General features: G+C 32.0%; 1 long non-coding RNA gene across 2 annotated transcripts; it reads left to right on the plus strand.

Annotated features, from left to right (window-relative positions):
- The first annotated feature begins 248 nt into the window (after positions 1-248).
- LOC110872491 lies at positions 249-5,264 on the plus strand. Of its 2 annotated transcripts, XR_004864877.1 has the most exons (3): positions 249-899; positions 1,501-4,636; positions 4,729-5,264. It is a non-coding gene; the product is annotated as an uncharacterized LOC110872491 (long non-coding RNA). The 2 variants fall into 2 exon arrangements; XR_002554468.2 differs by having other exon boundaries at positions 296-899; positions 1,501-5,264.
- The last annotated feature ends 10,030 nt before the right edge of the window (positions 5,265-15,294 follow it).

Consider the following 15,294-nt stretch of genomic DNA (forward strand, 5'->3'; position numbering starts at 1 on the left):
AAGTTAGAGTTTAAAAAGAAATTAGATTTCAGGCCCTGTACTTATGAAATTTTAAAAAATAAACCGTCATCAAACGGTTGTTTCTAACCCAGTTAGGCATTTGAATGAAAATGGCAAAAAATTACAAACGTCGGGGGCTATTTGGTACAAAAAAGTCATTTTGGACGAAAATGACAAATATGCCCAAACCTCAGGGACGAGTTTAGCAATTAACTCTACCTATAATTTGAAACAATTCTGTGCTAGGTTTGTAAACTATGCACATAGACTTGTATGTGCTATGTGTTGTTGTATGGTACAACCTTATGTGCTTTGAGGAGCTACATGTTTTGTTTTGCTTTACCCAACTTCTTCACTGTTCATCACAGCTTTCTATCTCTTTTCTTTCTCAATTAAACACTCAATCTCTCTCTCTCTTTCTCTCTCTCTCTCTCTCTCTTTCTCTCTCTCTCTCTCCTGTCCCCCTTTCCCTCTCATCACCATCTTTCTTTCTTACACATTTGTCATGAATATAATGTATATGAACCCTAAGGAATCAATCGATTCATGATTCAGTTTAGTCTCAGTGTGTTGCAAAACTAATGAATCGGGTTTCAGAAATACCTAGAAGCTGATGATTATGGAGTTCTAGATTTTATTAAACTAATATCGATCATTCTGCTCAGTCTAAGGCTCCGTCTCTCTCTCTCTCTCTCTCTCTCTCTCTCTCTCTCTCTCTCTCTCTCTCTCTCTCTCTCTCTCTCTCTCTCTCTCTCTCAGCTTATTTTTGTTTCCTTTATGCGGTGGGATAACATGGAATAGTGGGGTGGAGCTCAACACCGTACGATTGTCACCGTTGACATCCGAGTTGGTTTGTAATTTTGAAAGATCTGAGGACTAGTTTCTTTTTCTTTTTTAAGGTAAAGGAATCGCTACTTTATTGCTTTATTATGCTTGGTTATTATTATTTTTTTCTTTGAAATTTGAGGGCTTTGTTGACAATACAACTGTATCTTTATATTAACTGTTGAGTATTTTGTGGCTATTGTGGAGCTATGTCGGGCCTGCTTGATCGATTCACCAGGCCTTGTAAATGAATGACTTTTTAATTTTAATTACTTTGTTGAATTGTGAATTGTTGTTATGTTTGTGTGAATTTTGTGTGGTTTAATTAGATCTGTGTTGGGTTATTTGGGTTAAAATTAGGGTTTTGCTTTGTTGGTGTTTAACTGTTTGGAAAGATATGATATTATTCAAGAGAAACTATAAATTATTTCATACTTGTCTGCCTGTGCATATAAGCATACACATATATTGTATGTATATCTTTTGGGGTTAGAACATACCGTATTGTCAAGCGAAATCGGTGGCATCGGGTTAACATCACTGCGAGTTGTACTTCTTGCAATACCAATTTTCCAAGTAGTTGTTTATTTTACTTTAAGTTTTTGGGTTTGTAATTTGATTTGCTCCTGACGCGTGTTTCTTTACGTGTCCCACCACCGCTTTGGATTCCATTAGATAGAGGGAGAGAGAGATGCATAGTCATGTGAGATATGCCTCGCCGCTGACGGTGGTGGTTGTTGTGAAGCTAGCGGCGACGATTGGTTTGCCTTACAGGTTTTTAGTATAATATTGCTGGCGATTCAGTCTAGAAACTGGTTACGTACTGGGTTGCGACTGCGAAAAGAAGAAAAGATGATTCCGGTCAGAAATCGTGCTACGAAGGGATCTGAAAAGGGCCTAAGAGTATGTGGTTTGTATTTTAGTTTTTGTTCATGTTTTCTCATAAACTTAGTTTTCATCTGCAGGGCTTGTTATAGAATAAAATACACAAATTCATCTTTGGCTCAATGGTTGCAGTAGTTGATTTGATAGACGGCTGTGCCTTGTTCGAATCCCCCTGACATCTCAAATTTATTTATTTATTTGGGATTCTCCAACTTTTTTTTTTTGGCCTCAAGGGGCTTATCTCAGTTTCTTTTATCAATAGGGGGAAATGCTTTATATGCTCACACCAATAGCAACTTTGCAAGCTTATTTTTAGTTTTAATTTTGATTTTTAATATCTAAATTTGGGTCTTCGTAAATTTATAAATTTATAAGTTCTTTCATTTTTTTTCTTCTCATTTAACCATTTACATAACAAACTTTACATGTTTTCTTTTTTAAAGTTGTAGGTTTTTTATTTCTCATTTAATCATTTACAATATAAACTTAAAAGAACTTAATATCCAGTTATATTTATTTTATTTATACGAAAAGGTTCATGTTACCAAACTAATTTGGATATTTTTACACATATTTTTGTTATTTTGCTACACTACTTTGTTTTGTTTATTTTATAACAATTATCGTCGTATTGTGGCTTTTTGATCTCTGATTGATGAGTTTATATTATAAGGAGGGGACCCAATCTTTTTGTCTCGCACAAGGCCCGAAAGTTTTTTATCATTCTCGGAGACGGTCTTGGAACTCATGAAGTCGAATAAGAATCCTCCCAAATATATGAAACAGTGAAATAAGAAACATAGAAAAAAGAGTAAACTGCCAAAATCGTCCCTGAGGTTTGGGTATGTTTGTCAATTTCATCCAAGACAATTTTTTTTTACCATATAGTCCTTCACTTTTGGGATTGTTTGCCACTTTCATCCAAAAGTATGATTTTTTTGCCAAAATCGTCCCTGGGATTTGAGATTTTTTGTCATTTTCATCCAAATGTTTAATAGAAAAAATAAAGCAAATTAGATGTTTGGATGAAAATGGCAAAAAATTTCAAAGGTGTATGACTATATTGTACAAAAAAGTTGTTTTGAATGAAAATGACAAATATGCCCAAACCTTAGAAACGATTTTGGCAATTTACTCTAAAAAAATAAACAAACATTAGAAGTATAAAGACTTCTTATCTATTGCAATGTAAGACTTGTTTATAACTAACAAAAAGTATAACATAAAATTAAAATTTGGAGTTCGTTTGGTACGAACTGATTTAATTGTTCAAAAATACATCATACATTATTAGCTAGTTAAAAATAAAGAAAACAAAAAATATAACTTTTCGTTATAAGGTTCTTTTATTTTGTCTTTCGTCGATTAAATCTTTATAGCGTGTTTTTTTTTAAGCAACCTATTATACTTTTTGTTATTTATAAACAAGAAGTCTTTATACTTCTATGTGAGGGTGTGTATGGGTCGGTTTTGACCTAAAACCATAACCATAACCGCGATGCTGGTTAATGAATAACCATAACCAATCGATTATGGTGGTTATGGTTATTCGGTTTTAATGGTTTAGCAGGTCGGTTATGGGTGGTTAACCGTGTTTTTATCTTAGCTAAAATTAGCTTAATTTTTTAACATGGAATAAATTGTTATTGCATATTTGTATATATTAGTATATTACATAGTATAAAAAATACATATAATCTATAATATTAATACCAATTATTATCGAATACTAAAATAAAGTGATATGATACATTCCATAAATTCAAATAAACATCCAACTAAAACCACAAAACGATATGAAAAACCTATAAATACTGAAAATATTCAATAAACAACATCAAATATTAAAAACATGGTGAAATGTCCCAAATCCTACAAAAAATTATTACATGTCGGTTCGGTTATGGTGGGTATGGAAAAAATGATAACCATAACCGACCTGCTACTTTCGGTTTTCAAAAAACAATTAACCGACCCACCGGTTTTTTATTTGGTTTAGTTTTTTCGGTTCGGTTTTGTCTGTTAATTCGGTTATGGTTCGGTTAATTCGGTTTTTTGTACACCCCTACTTCTATGTTTGTTTAGTTTTTTTTTTGTTTGTTACTTATTTTACCATCTATCTATCTATACTTTCTATAAAAGTAGAAAACCAAGTGACATAAGAAAAGTTGAGGTGGCAGCTATAGAGGCTGTCTAACAAGGCTTTTAATTTCTTATGTCATTATCGCATCATAATCCTTAATATATAAAATCACTTTAATTTTCAAAGGTCTGACCCACATCTACAAAATCACTTTAAACATCTGCCCACATACAAAAGGTCTGTTGTTCAACAGAAACGCTTCAAACCTCTGCCCATATTCAAAATTTAAAATCCTGGCTCCAAATTCAAAATTCAAACTACATATGAATCTGGTTACCTATAAATAACATATATGAATTTTGCTCCACATTCAAATTTCAATTTATCTATCTCACTCATATTTGCGATCATGTCTCTCTCACTCAAATGCATAGCTCTCATGATTGATCCGGTTAATCTTAGATTACAGTTCTTTGTTCGAACATTTGTTGACTCTGTTTACACATTATCCTTTCAATATCATTGTTCCAACATCGTTGTTTTATTGAAGCTCTGTTTCACACACCAACGTTTCACCTCAGCTTTTCTTATGTCACTTGGTTTTCTCTTTTTATAGAAAGTATAGATAGATTGTTAAAGGATGCAGAATTTGCATATTCAGTCTGTTCATCTGCGGTGACAGCTTTTTGTACTTCACGTAATTTTTCCAACACCATTGTTGCAACATCGTTGAGGGTATGTTTTTTTTCTCTAATTTCCAACATCATTGTTGCAACATCGCTTTATATTTCAGCCTAATCAGAGTTGTTTAAAATTCAAGCAATCAGTTGCTGGTTATTTTAGGTTTGTGGATTCTTTTAAACTGTTGATATATGTTGATAATAATTATTTTAAGGTGTTGATATATTTCAGCTTTGTTTTTTCTGACCGAGCAGTGGGAAGTTCTTCTGCACTGTTCTTGAAGTCTGAAGTGCAGAAAGTGGAGTACTTCACGAAGCCTGTTCTTGAAGTCTGAAGTGTAGAAAGTGGAGTACTTCATGAAGCGCTGATGCTGTTCTAGGTTTTCTTGTATTTATTATCACTGATGATGTCGATTTTATATATTAGTTCTTCAATCAACCTAATCATCAGCCTTTTATTGTGTTTAAAATGCATCTTTATGATAAATGAAGAAGTTAATGGTAATTATGATAGTCTGTTTTTTTATTTTTTTTGTTCTTTCTGTTTCTTGATATTTAACTTTTTAGTTTTCCTATGAAAACTTATTTTTGAAAGGCTTTGCATTAAATGACTGCTATTTTGTATTAAATGTACACGTTTTTGCCTCCTAGATTAGTTTAATGGTGGGGTTAAATTAAGTCTGACCTTTGGGCTGTTAGCTATTTCACTATATAGTATGATTGTCAGTTCGGTCGTTTTTCATCACGTTTTACTACCATTATATCCTTCTTTTACATCAGGCTTGAAGAAATATACAAGTTAAAAATGTCATCATGGTTGTAGGTTCTTATGATTTAAAGTATCGCTTTATCAAGCAAGTTGAGGATCAAGTATATGAGGATAGGGCTACTCTTCAAGAGCTGAAGAGGTGTTTTGATGGACTGCATCTTGGTCTGTTTACGAGAGACTTAGAGTTCATGGCGAAGCTCACAGATATACATAGAGAAGTTCAGTACTCAATGGAGTTGAAGCTAAAATTTCTTAGTTTTTGCTGTTAGATTATTAAATTTTGTTGAATACTGCTTGAAATCAGTGTCTTTAGATTATTAAATTTCGTTGTTCAGTACTAGTACTCGATGTAATTGTTGATCTATCGTCATATGTGATAGGTAAATTTCAATTCTATTAATCTTTGTAGAGCATTTTATTATTACTAATTCAGCATCAACAGTTGTTAGAGTTGATACCTGCTATTGTAAAGGTCTGTTAAAATTAAATTTTGCCAAAAGAGAAGAACTGTTTGGAATCATCGTCTGTTGATGATTAAAACATTATAATGTCTTCAGATCATCAAAAGCCCATTCTTAAAATATAGGTATTTTTAAAAAAATTGACAAAAATCTTTAAAAGTCTGTTGAAAACAGGTGTTTTTAAAACATCTGTTTGGCAAAAAAATTCATCCACTGCTTAAAGGTATTGCCTGTTCTCATAATTTCTGTTTTATGTAACGACTGTTGAATTGCTACTGTTGCCAACCATCTGTTATTCCCAACAGCAGTTTCCAAAGAATTGTCAACCATTAACACAACAGAAGTTCTGAACATCTGTTATTGCCCAACAGATCTTTGTAAAATGTCTACAGAACATGAAAACTCCATTCTTAAAAAATAGTTATTTTTTTTAAATATTGAAAAAAAACTCTTAAAAGTTTGTGGAAAACAATTGTTGGGCAAACTTCTGTTTTGCTAAAAAATTGCGGTGACATAAGAAAAGATGATGTGGCAGGCAGAGAGACTGTCCGACAATGCTTTTTTGAGGTTATTATTGCATCATAATCATAAGTCTTAATATATAAAATCAATTTAAAACAAAAGTAACAACATACTTAAAAACTAGTTTTAGAAATCAAATGCCATGAATCCAAACATCATGAACTATCTCAAAAGGCGGCATCTTGATTTTTTTAATCTAGCACTTGAATGATAATACTAAGGTAGCGTTTGGTATACAGGAAAGAGATGAAAATGAAATGGATCTTAATGAGGGGATCAAGAAAATGGTGTTTGGTTGGCTAATGGAATGAAATCGCCCATCACACAAGACATTTCATTCCATCTACCAACCTTATTTTTTTCATTCCATCCTATCTTTAACCCTTCATTAACAACTTCACAACCCACCACCACCATCACTCACCACTGTTGTTACCAGTGTTTTCATAGTATTTGTTGATGTTTTGAATCAACTTCTTTTTGAATAAAAATTCATCCACTGCTGAAAGGTATTGTCTGTTTTAATAAGTGCTGTTTATCCTAGCGACTGTTGATTTACCACTGTTTACAACATTTTGTGTCCGATGAAGTGGTAGTAGCCTATGTTTGCCATGTAGATTATTGTTGGTGTTTAAATGAAGAGGTTATTTTTTAAAATTTTTTATGGCAGAGGTTTAAAATTTGTCCTTTCAGTTTCTTGATATTTAATTTTATAGTTTTCCCATGAAAATTTATTTTTTAAATGTTTTGCATTAAATAGCTGCTGATATTTAATATCAATTTATTTGTTTATATTAAAAGTCTGTTGAAAACAACTGTTTTCCAAACCTGTGTTTGACTAAGGACTGCTGAGTTACTATTGTTGCATAAGATCTGTTGTTGCCCAACAGTGGTTTCCAAACACTGCTGAAGGGTATTGTCTGTTCTCATAGGTTTTGTTTAATCTAAGGACTGCTGAGTTACTATTGTTGCCTAACATATATTGTTGGCCAACAGTGGTTTTCAAACAACTGTCATCCATTATCAGAGCAGAGGTTCTGACGTGGACATATGTTAGCCATCAGATCTTTGTAACTTCCGACTCGTCATCATTCACTTTTCCACTTTATAAACCCCTGTTTCATCCCCAAACAGAGGTTTTATTTTCGTCTCGAGTTTAAAATTCCTCAGAGCAGTTTCCACCTTCTTCTTCAACACTTCTTCGTCAACCTCTCGCGACTTTCAATTCCGATCATGGCTTTGATGATGAAAAATCCGCATAACTACCTGGCTATTTTTGAGAAAACCGAGAACAATACTCTCTATCAGTCAATGATTGATGTTCTTACATCATCAAAATATAAGGCCATTCTTACCGCCGACGCACCCATTTACTAAGAGACGCTCCACGATTTCTGGACAAATGCGAATATTGAAGAACAAAACAATGTGGCCGTAAGTATAGCTTCAAAAGTCGGAGGTGAATTGGTTACTATTACCCCCACTACCATATCAACAACATTTGAGGTAAACGACTTGGCAGGTAAGACATCTTTCCCGAAAAATGAGATTCAAACATACTTGATTGGGAGGGGATATGATGGACAGTTGAATCAGGCAACTATGTTTAAAGGTAACTTTCCACCACCAATGAAATTCTTGTTCCATACTCTCTTAATCTGTCTCTCAAATAAAACTACTTCTTTTAATGAAATACCTTTAAAAATTCAGTCATTGGGGTATGCAATTTTGACAAATACAGATTTTAACTACTCCCAGGCACTGTTTGCTGATTTGGTTGCAAATTTAAAAAACATTAAAAAGGGGAAAAATGCTGCTATTAAAAATGGGAAAACTGTTGCTATTAAAAAGGGGAAAACTACTGGTTTTCTTATGTTTCCTAGACTATTAAGCCACTACTTGCAAAAACATGTTTCTCAAAAAGCTTTTGACAAAGGTAAAACTATTAAAATGAATAGTCTAACATCTGAAACTTTTACTCGCCTTATGGCTAAAGAGTCAGATGTTTCCAAAACTGAAGCAGAGGGGAATGAGGAAATTTTAGATGAGTCCACAACTGCTCCTCAAACCTCTGTTGCTAAGCCCACTACTCTTGGTTATCACAGCACTACAACCACTGCTATGAAACCCCCACCAACAAAACTCAAAAAGACCAAAACAAAATCTAAAAAGCCCACCGAAACCAACAAAACGGGTCCTCTGGAAGATGAGATCCTAGAGGTTAACCCTGTGACAACACAGATGTCACTACAAACCACTGTTGCTACTTCCTCACAACACGCGGAAAGATCTCAACCCATAAACCAAACTCCTCATGATTCCTCACAAAAGGAACAATTCACAGGGACACCACAATATGATGTCATACCATCATATGAGTGTATACCTAAAAGCCCTTCTCCTGGGGCAATGTCTCTTTCGACAGCAATCCCTTCATCTTCTATTCCACCAAAGTTTGTATACTGCTTCAAGCTATTGACATTCAGACTGATAGCAATCCCTCCCACAAACACTTTACTAAGAGTTTAACTTCAACAATAGCTATGTCTGAACCTTTTCAATTAGCTAACCCATAAATAGTTGAGGAGGCTACACCTCTTGAATTTCAGCAAATTCTTGATGGTATTTCAAGTGGAGCAGCTACTACAAATGTCAAATCCACTGATTTACATTTGGACGGTAGTTTCATCAGTCAGACTCCCTTGAAGACAACCACTGCTGTGTCTATCAAGGTATCCACTGATGAGTTCAGGTTAACCACGGGTGAGATCACTAAGGTAACCACTGCTGCAGAGGGAATTCCCCAGAACCAAGAACAAGGGGCATATGCTAATGAAAATTTGGAGATACCTCCTCTTTCAAAAGCAGATATAACCACCTCTGTTGGGAATTCGGACGATCCTATTAAGTTAGGTGATGGATTAAAATACTAGGATTTGACGGAGAGGATATCTAACTTGGAAACAACTGTTGCTGATATGAAAGATCAATTGAAGCAATTGGTGGATACTTTCAAAAGTAGACCTTCTCATCAGCAGTTATGCCAAGAGCTTTGGAATTCGGTACAACCCATTCTTGCAGCGCAAAGGGAACTGGCTGAGATTCAACTTAATTCCCACATGAAGCTAATTAGAGTTATGGTTGAAGCAAGATACAAAGACACACAGGCTGACATCAAGGACATAAAAGAATGCATTGCAAAGTTAACTGGTACTACCCCTGCACCTGTGTTTGAAAAAGACGATGAAGATGATGTTGAAAAGAGGGAAAAGGATTCCATGAAAAACTTTGGCAAACCAACACCAAGGAATCAGCCAAAACAAAATCTAAAGCCTGCCAAGCAAACGTCTGCAAAATCTCCTGGAAAATCTGATACTGGTAAGAAAAAAGGAATTGATGATACCGTTAACAAACAGACAGATAAGGAGATTGAACGAAAGCAGAAGAGGATGCATACAAAAGAGGAAGATGAGGTGCTCAACATTGGAACCTCAAATGGAAGAAAATCACACAAACACAACAAATCTCCTATTGTCATATTTCCTAAACCAATATCACCACCAGAAAAACCAACCACTGCTGCGAAACTTAAAACCACTGCTGAACCTAAGAAGCCAGATTCTGATACACCTAAAACAAAACTCTCACCAGAAAAACCACCTGTCAAAAAGCAAAATACAAAATCCTCATCACCACTGCCAACCTCCACTGAAACAATTGTTGATGCAACAAATGTTTCAACACATGTTAAGACAACAGCGGTTGAGACACCAGTTGTGTCAACAGTTGTTAGTCAATTCACTGATTCTACCCAATTTCAATTCCCATCAGAATCAACCCTTACACTCATAGCATGTTTTTCTTCCCTAACTCATCCTTCTCCAAAATCTGTTTACACAAGAAAGAGAAAATTCATGGTACATGAAGAAGAGAAGGAAGAAAAAGATATACCCGCACCAATTCCGTTATCAGCTACTCCATTCATTTAAACTTCACCCAAACCATTCGTCCCACCTCCATCAACAAAATCAATCCATTGGCAGTAAATTTCCCTCTGAAATTGCTTGCAGTTCAAGATGAAATGACTCAATTTTACACAGAGGATGATCCATCCAAAAGAACCTTCCCATCTCTTCATGGATTCGAAACTCCAAAGAATATTTATGAATATCTGAAGCTAAAGGGCAAGCAAGTAGAATATATAGCAAAAGAAGAGTGTAAAGGGCTAGGAGACATTAAGTTATCAGGTAGCATGCAACATTGGCTTGGTCAAGTCAAGAAGTTGGAAGATTTTGCTAGAGACCTGAGTAAGAATATGTCAAATTTGTCACCAAATGTTGAGCTACAAAAGACATTAAGGAATGATTTCTTGAACATTATCATGGATACCAAGCCCTACGAAGCCTACAGGTATAATTTCAACGACTGGCCCCTTGAAGCTCTTAATGAGGAAGTTAATAGAATTGAAAAGATGAATAAAGATCCTCAAATGCAAAAATCTGCTCCCAACTGGAAACAATACAAAAAGGTTGAAGTGGATGAAGTGTTGAAGTACAAGAGATTGAGGGCAGAACTTGTAGCAGTTAAGTTTGGGACTGCTAGACAAATTGGAAAATGGTCTAGGCAGTATATTGATCGAGCTTACAATAAGCTAGAAGAGCGAAGAAAGACAGATCCATCCCTTCCTAAAAAGCCAGTATACAAAGATGAAACCACTGTTAGACGTCGGCAGACCATTACATCTAAAAAGCTGTTCTCATCAGCAGATGTATCCATCGCTGCCTTGAACCAAAGAAAAAGACAACAACTATTGGATGAGGAAGATGAAAAGAGAGAAGCTGAGTACAGAAAAGAGTCTATCAGAAATCAGTTACGATATGGATTGGATGATGCTTCGTTTCAATTACAAGCTGAAATTGCTCAAACACTTCAGAAATTGGCAAGCAGGCCTCAATCGCCAAACTCCTCTCAAATAAAACTTCTCCCAAGAAACCCATCAGACCTAAAAATACTAAAGTGGAAGTCTGACAAACATACCCATGAATTGACTTTGATCAAGTCTGATGGTAGTGTTGAAAAGATATCAAGGGAGAATGTACTTGGTCTGAATCCAGTTGACCTCCAAGATCTTTTTAACCTTCAGCTTGATAGGGATAAAGATGATACTGATTCCTTGGATTTTGAGCTCCAATTCAAAGGGCAAATCCAGGAAAGGTTGATGAGAGAATAAAGATCTGTTGATTTCTAAAGTCTGCTGATTCTTGGATTTAGTTTTGCTGGAAGTTGTTGAGGCAGGTGATTGTGTGTTTGTAGTTAATGTTTGTTGAACCTTAAGTTATATTCAAATTCTATTAAGTTTTGTTAGACATCATTTATGTGTACCTATGTCTATAAATAATTTATATTGTCTTTTTGGGTAAACAGTTAAATTATCAATGGGTGGATATGCGCTTTTTTGGATAAGAGAATGGAAATAATTGTATGTAACTAATATATTAACCGATAATCTATATTTATAGTTGTCTTTTAGCTATAATAGATAACACGTTTTGGTACAATATCTATACATGTATCTATATGTTCTATCAATATGTGTTATGCATGGTTTTCTAAGAAACCACCCTTGTTTGCACACTGGTCTTACCGCTAGTCTACTATAATAAAAGAAACCAACTTATGGACACGTGTCATTCATTAAAGGTATCTTCAAATCTATACTTATCATATATTAACTAAATAAATAATAAATTAATATTAAATCTTATTATACTTTAATAAAATATTATCCTCAAATCTAAATTGTTACTTTAATATATTTTTAAAACAAATACCTCTCTTTCCTACTTATCTTATATTAAATATATAAAAAAATAAATTAATATTAAATGTTATCCTTATTTATTAAAAATATAACTTTTTTATTATTTGGTATCATTCAACTCGTCTAAAACGCGGGGTTTTTAAAAATAATTTTTTTTATTACTATTCAAAGTTACATTTATATAACCCGTGTAATATATGAAATTTTTAAAGATAACTTGGACACATGTCATTAATTGAATGCATCTTCAAATCTATACTTATCATATATTAACTAAATAAATAATAAATTAATATTAAATCTTATCATACTTTAATAAAATATTATCCTCAAATCTAAATTGTTAATTTAATATATTTTTAAAACAAATACCTCTCTTTCCCACTTATCTTATATTAAATATATAAATAATAAATTAATATTCATTGTTATCCTTATTTATTAAAAATATAACTTTTTTTATTATTTGGTATACAAAATTATATTTATTCAACTCTTCTAAAACGCGGGGTTTTTAAAAATAATTTTTTTATTATTACTATTCAAAGTTATATTTATATAACCCATGTAATATACGAAATTTTTAAAGATAACTTGGACATGTGTCATTTATTGAAGATAGCTTCAAATCTATACTTATCATATGTTAACTAAATAAATAATAAATTAATATTAAATCTTATCATACTTTAATAAAATATTATCCTCAAATCTAAATTGTTAATTTAATATATTTTTAAAACAAATACCTCTCTTTTCTACTTATCTTATATTAAATATAAATAATAAATTAATATTAAATGTTATCCTTATTTATTAAAAATATTAATTTTTTATTATTTGGTATATAAAATTATATTTATTCAACTCGTGTAAAATGCAAGGTTTTTAAAAATATTTTTTTTATTATTACTATTCAAAGTTACATTTATATAACCCATGTAATACACGAAGTTTTTAAAGATATAACTTTTTATCATTTGCTATATAAAATTAGATTTATTCAACACGTATAATACACACGGTTTTTTAAGGATATATTTTTTATTATTTGGTAGATTTTTCAACCCGACTATACACGGGTTTTTTTTAAACATACTACGTTTTTAGAATTTAATATACAAAACTACATTTATTTAATCTATGTAATATGCATGAGTTTTAAAGATATTACTCTTTTTTAGATCTATTCAACACGTGTAATATACGGGGTGTTAAAGGATGTAGTTTTTTAATTATTTGGTAGATTTATTCAACCCGATTACACACGGGTTTTTAAAGATACGATGTTTTTAGAATTTAGTATACAAAATTACATTTATTTAATCTGTGTAATACATATTGTTTTTAAATATATAACTTTTTTATTATTTGATATGTAAAATTACATTTATTTAACCCGTAGAGTATACAAGGTTCATAAAGATATAACTTTTTATTTTTTAATATATAAAATTACATTTATTCAACCTGTGTAATACACGGGGGTTCTAACCTAGTGTAATATATTTGGAACTAGGTTATAGCCCCGTGTATTACACGGGTCGAATAAATAAATTTCATATACTAACTAATAAAACAATATATCTTTAAAAACCTCTTTTGTTGCACGGGTTGAATAAATATAATTTTATATATTAAATAATAAAAAAATTATATCTATAAGAACCATATTGTACGGGTTGAATAAATATAATTTTATATACCAAATAAAAAAGTTATATCTTTAAAACCACTTGTATTATACGAGTTGAATAAATGTAATATTGTTTACTAAATAATACAATAATACATCTTTAAGAAACCTCATTTATTACACGGGTTGAATAAATGTAATTTTATATACCAAATAATAAAAAAGTTACATCTTTAAAAATATGTGTATTACACGGGTTGAATAAATGTAATTTCCTATACTAAATATTAAAGTAGGATGAAATTTATTATTAGCTCATTATTCATTTATTTATTTAATTAATATAAGATAAGTTTGGAAGTGAGGAGAGAAAATCATAAAATAAATACTTACAATGAATGATAGGTGTCACAAATTAATGTTTTATTATATAGTATAGTATAAATATATATTTATATTGATATAAATAGATTATTATATTGTAGTAAAATTTGTTAACAAAGTCTCAATAAATTTAACCCTTTATATGATTCTTGTTTAATATGAGTTCATTAGAAAAACAGTTAATAAAAAGACAAGAATTATATACGGTTGGCAGAAGGTAAAAAGAATCTATTATGGGTTTATCGGTGTAAACAAAAAAAAATTATGAAGATTGAATAAAAAAGATATTGTAACAAAAAAAATGCGTAAATTGCCTAAATCGTCCCTGAGGTTTGGGAATGTTTGCCATTTTCATCCAAAACAATTTTTTTTATACCATATAGTCCTTCACTTTTGGAATTTTTTGCCATTTTTATCCAAACGTCTGACTTTTTTTTTTTGTCAAAGTCGTCCCTGAGATTTGTGATTTTTTGCAATTTTCATACGATGTTTGATAGAAAAAAAATTTTCCAAAAGCAAATTAGACGTTTGGATGAAAATGACAAAAATTTCCAAAAGTGAAGCACTATATGGTACTAAAAAGTTGTTTTGAATGAAAATGACAAACATGCCCAAACCTGAGGGACTATTTTGGCAATTTACTAAAAAAAATTAACAAACAAGACGATGGGTTAAATGAAAGTTTTGATGAAAATAAAAAATAAAAGAGTAAAAATGCCAAAATGGTCCTTGAGTCTAGGTCACTTTTGCCATTTCAGTTCAAAAATGAAACATTTTGCATTCGAGTCCCTGAGGTTTCATTTTTGTTGTCATTTTCATCCAATTGGCAAAATTGGAAAGAATTTTCTGTTAATTTCTCCTTTTTGGTCGTTTTCCTCATTTAATTTATATATATATTATGCCATAAAATGACAATTATACTTTTCATTTAAATAAGGAAACCGGAAAAAATGGAAGTTAACGAAAAATTCTAATCCAGTTGGCAATTGGATAAAAAAATGACAACAAAGATGAAACCTTAGAGACCCAGATGCAAAACGTTTCATTTTTTGACTGAAGTAGCAAAAGTGACAAACTCAAGGACCATTTTGGCATTTTACTCAAATTAAAATTACTAAATTAGTTTTTAGTCAATGATACGAGGAGAGAGACAAACTAATGTGGGCTTAAAGATGCTAACAGTGGCAGGGTAATAAATATTCAAGACAACGACACGAACGCGTCTAGA

The sequence above is a fragment of the Helianthus annuus genome, chromosome 8 (genome assembly GCF_002127325.2).
Source record: "Helianthus annuus cultivar XRQ/B chromosome 8, HanXRQr2.0-SUNRISE, whole genome shotgun sequence".
Taxonomy (NCBI): Eukaryota; Viridiplantae; Streptophyta; class Magnoliopsida; order Asterales; family Asteraceae; genus Helianthus; species Helianthus annuus.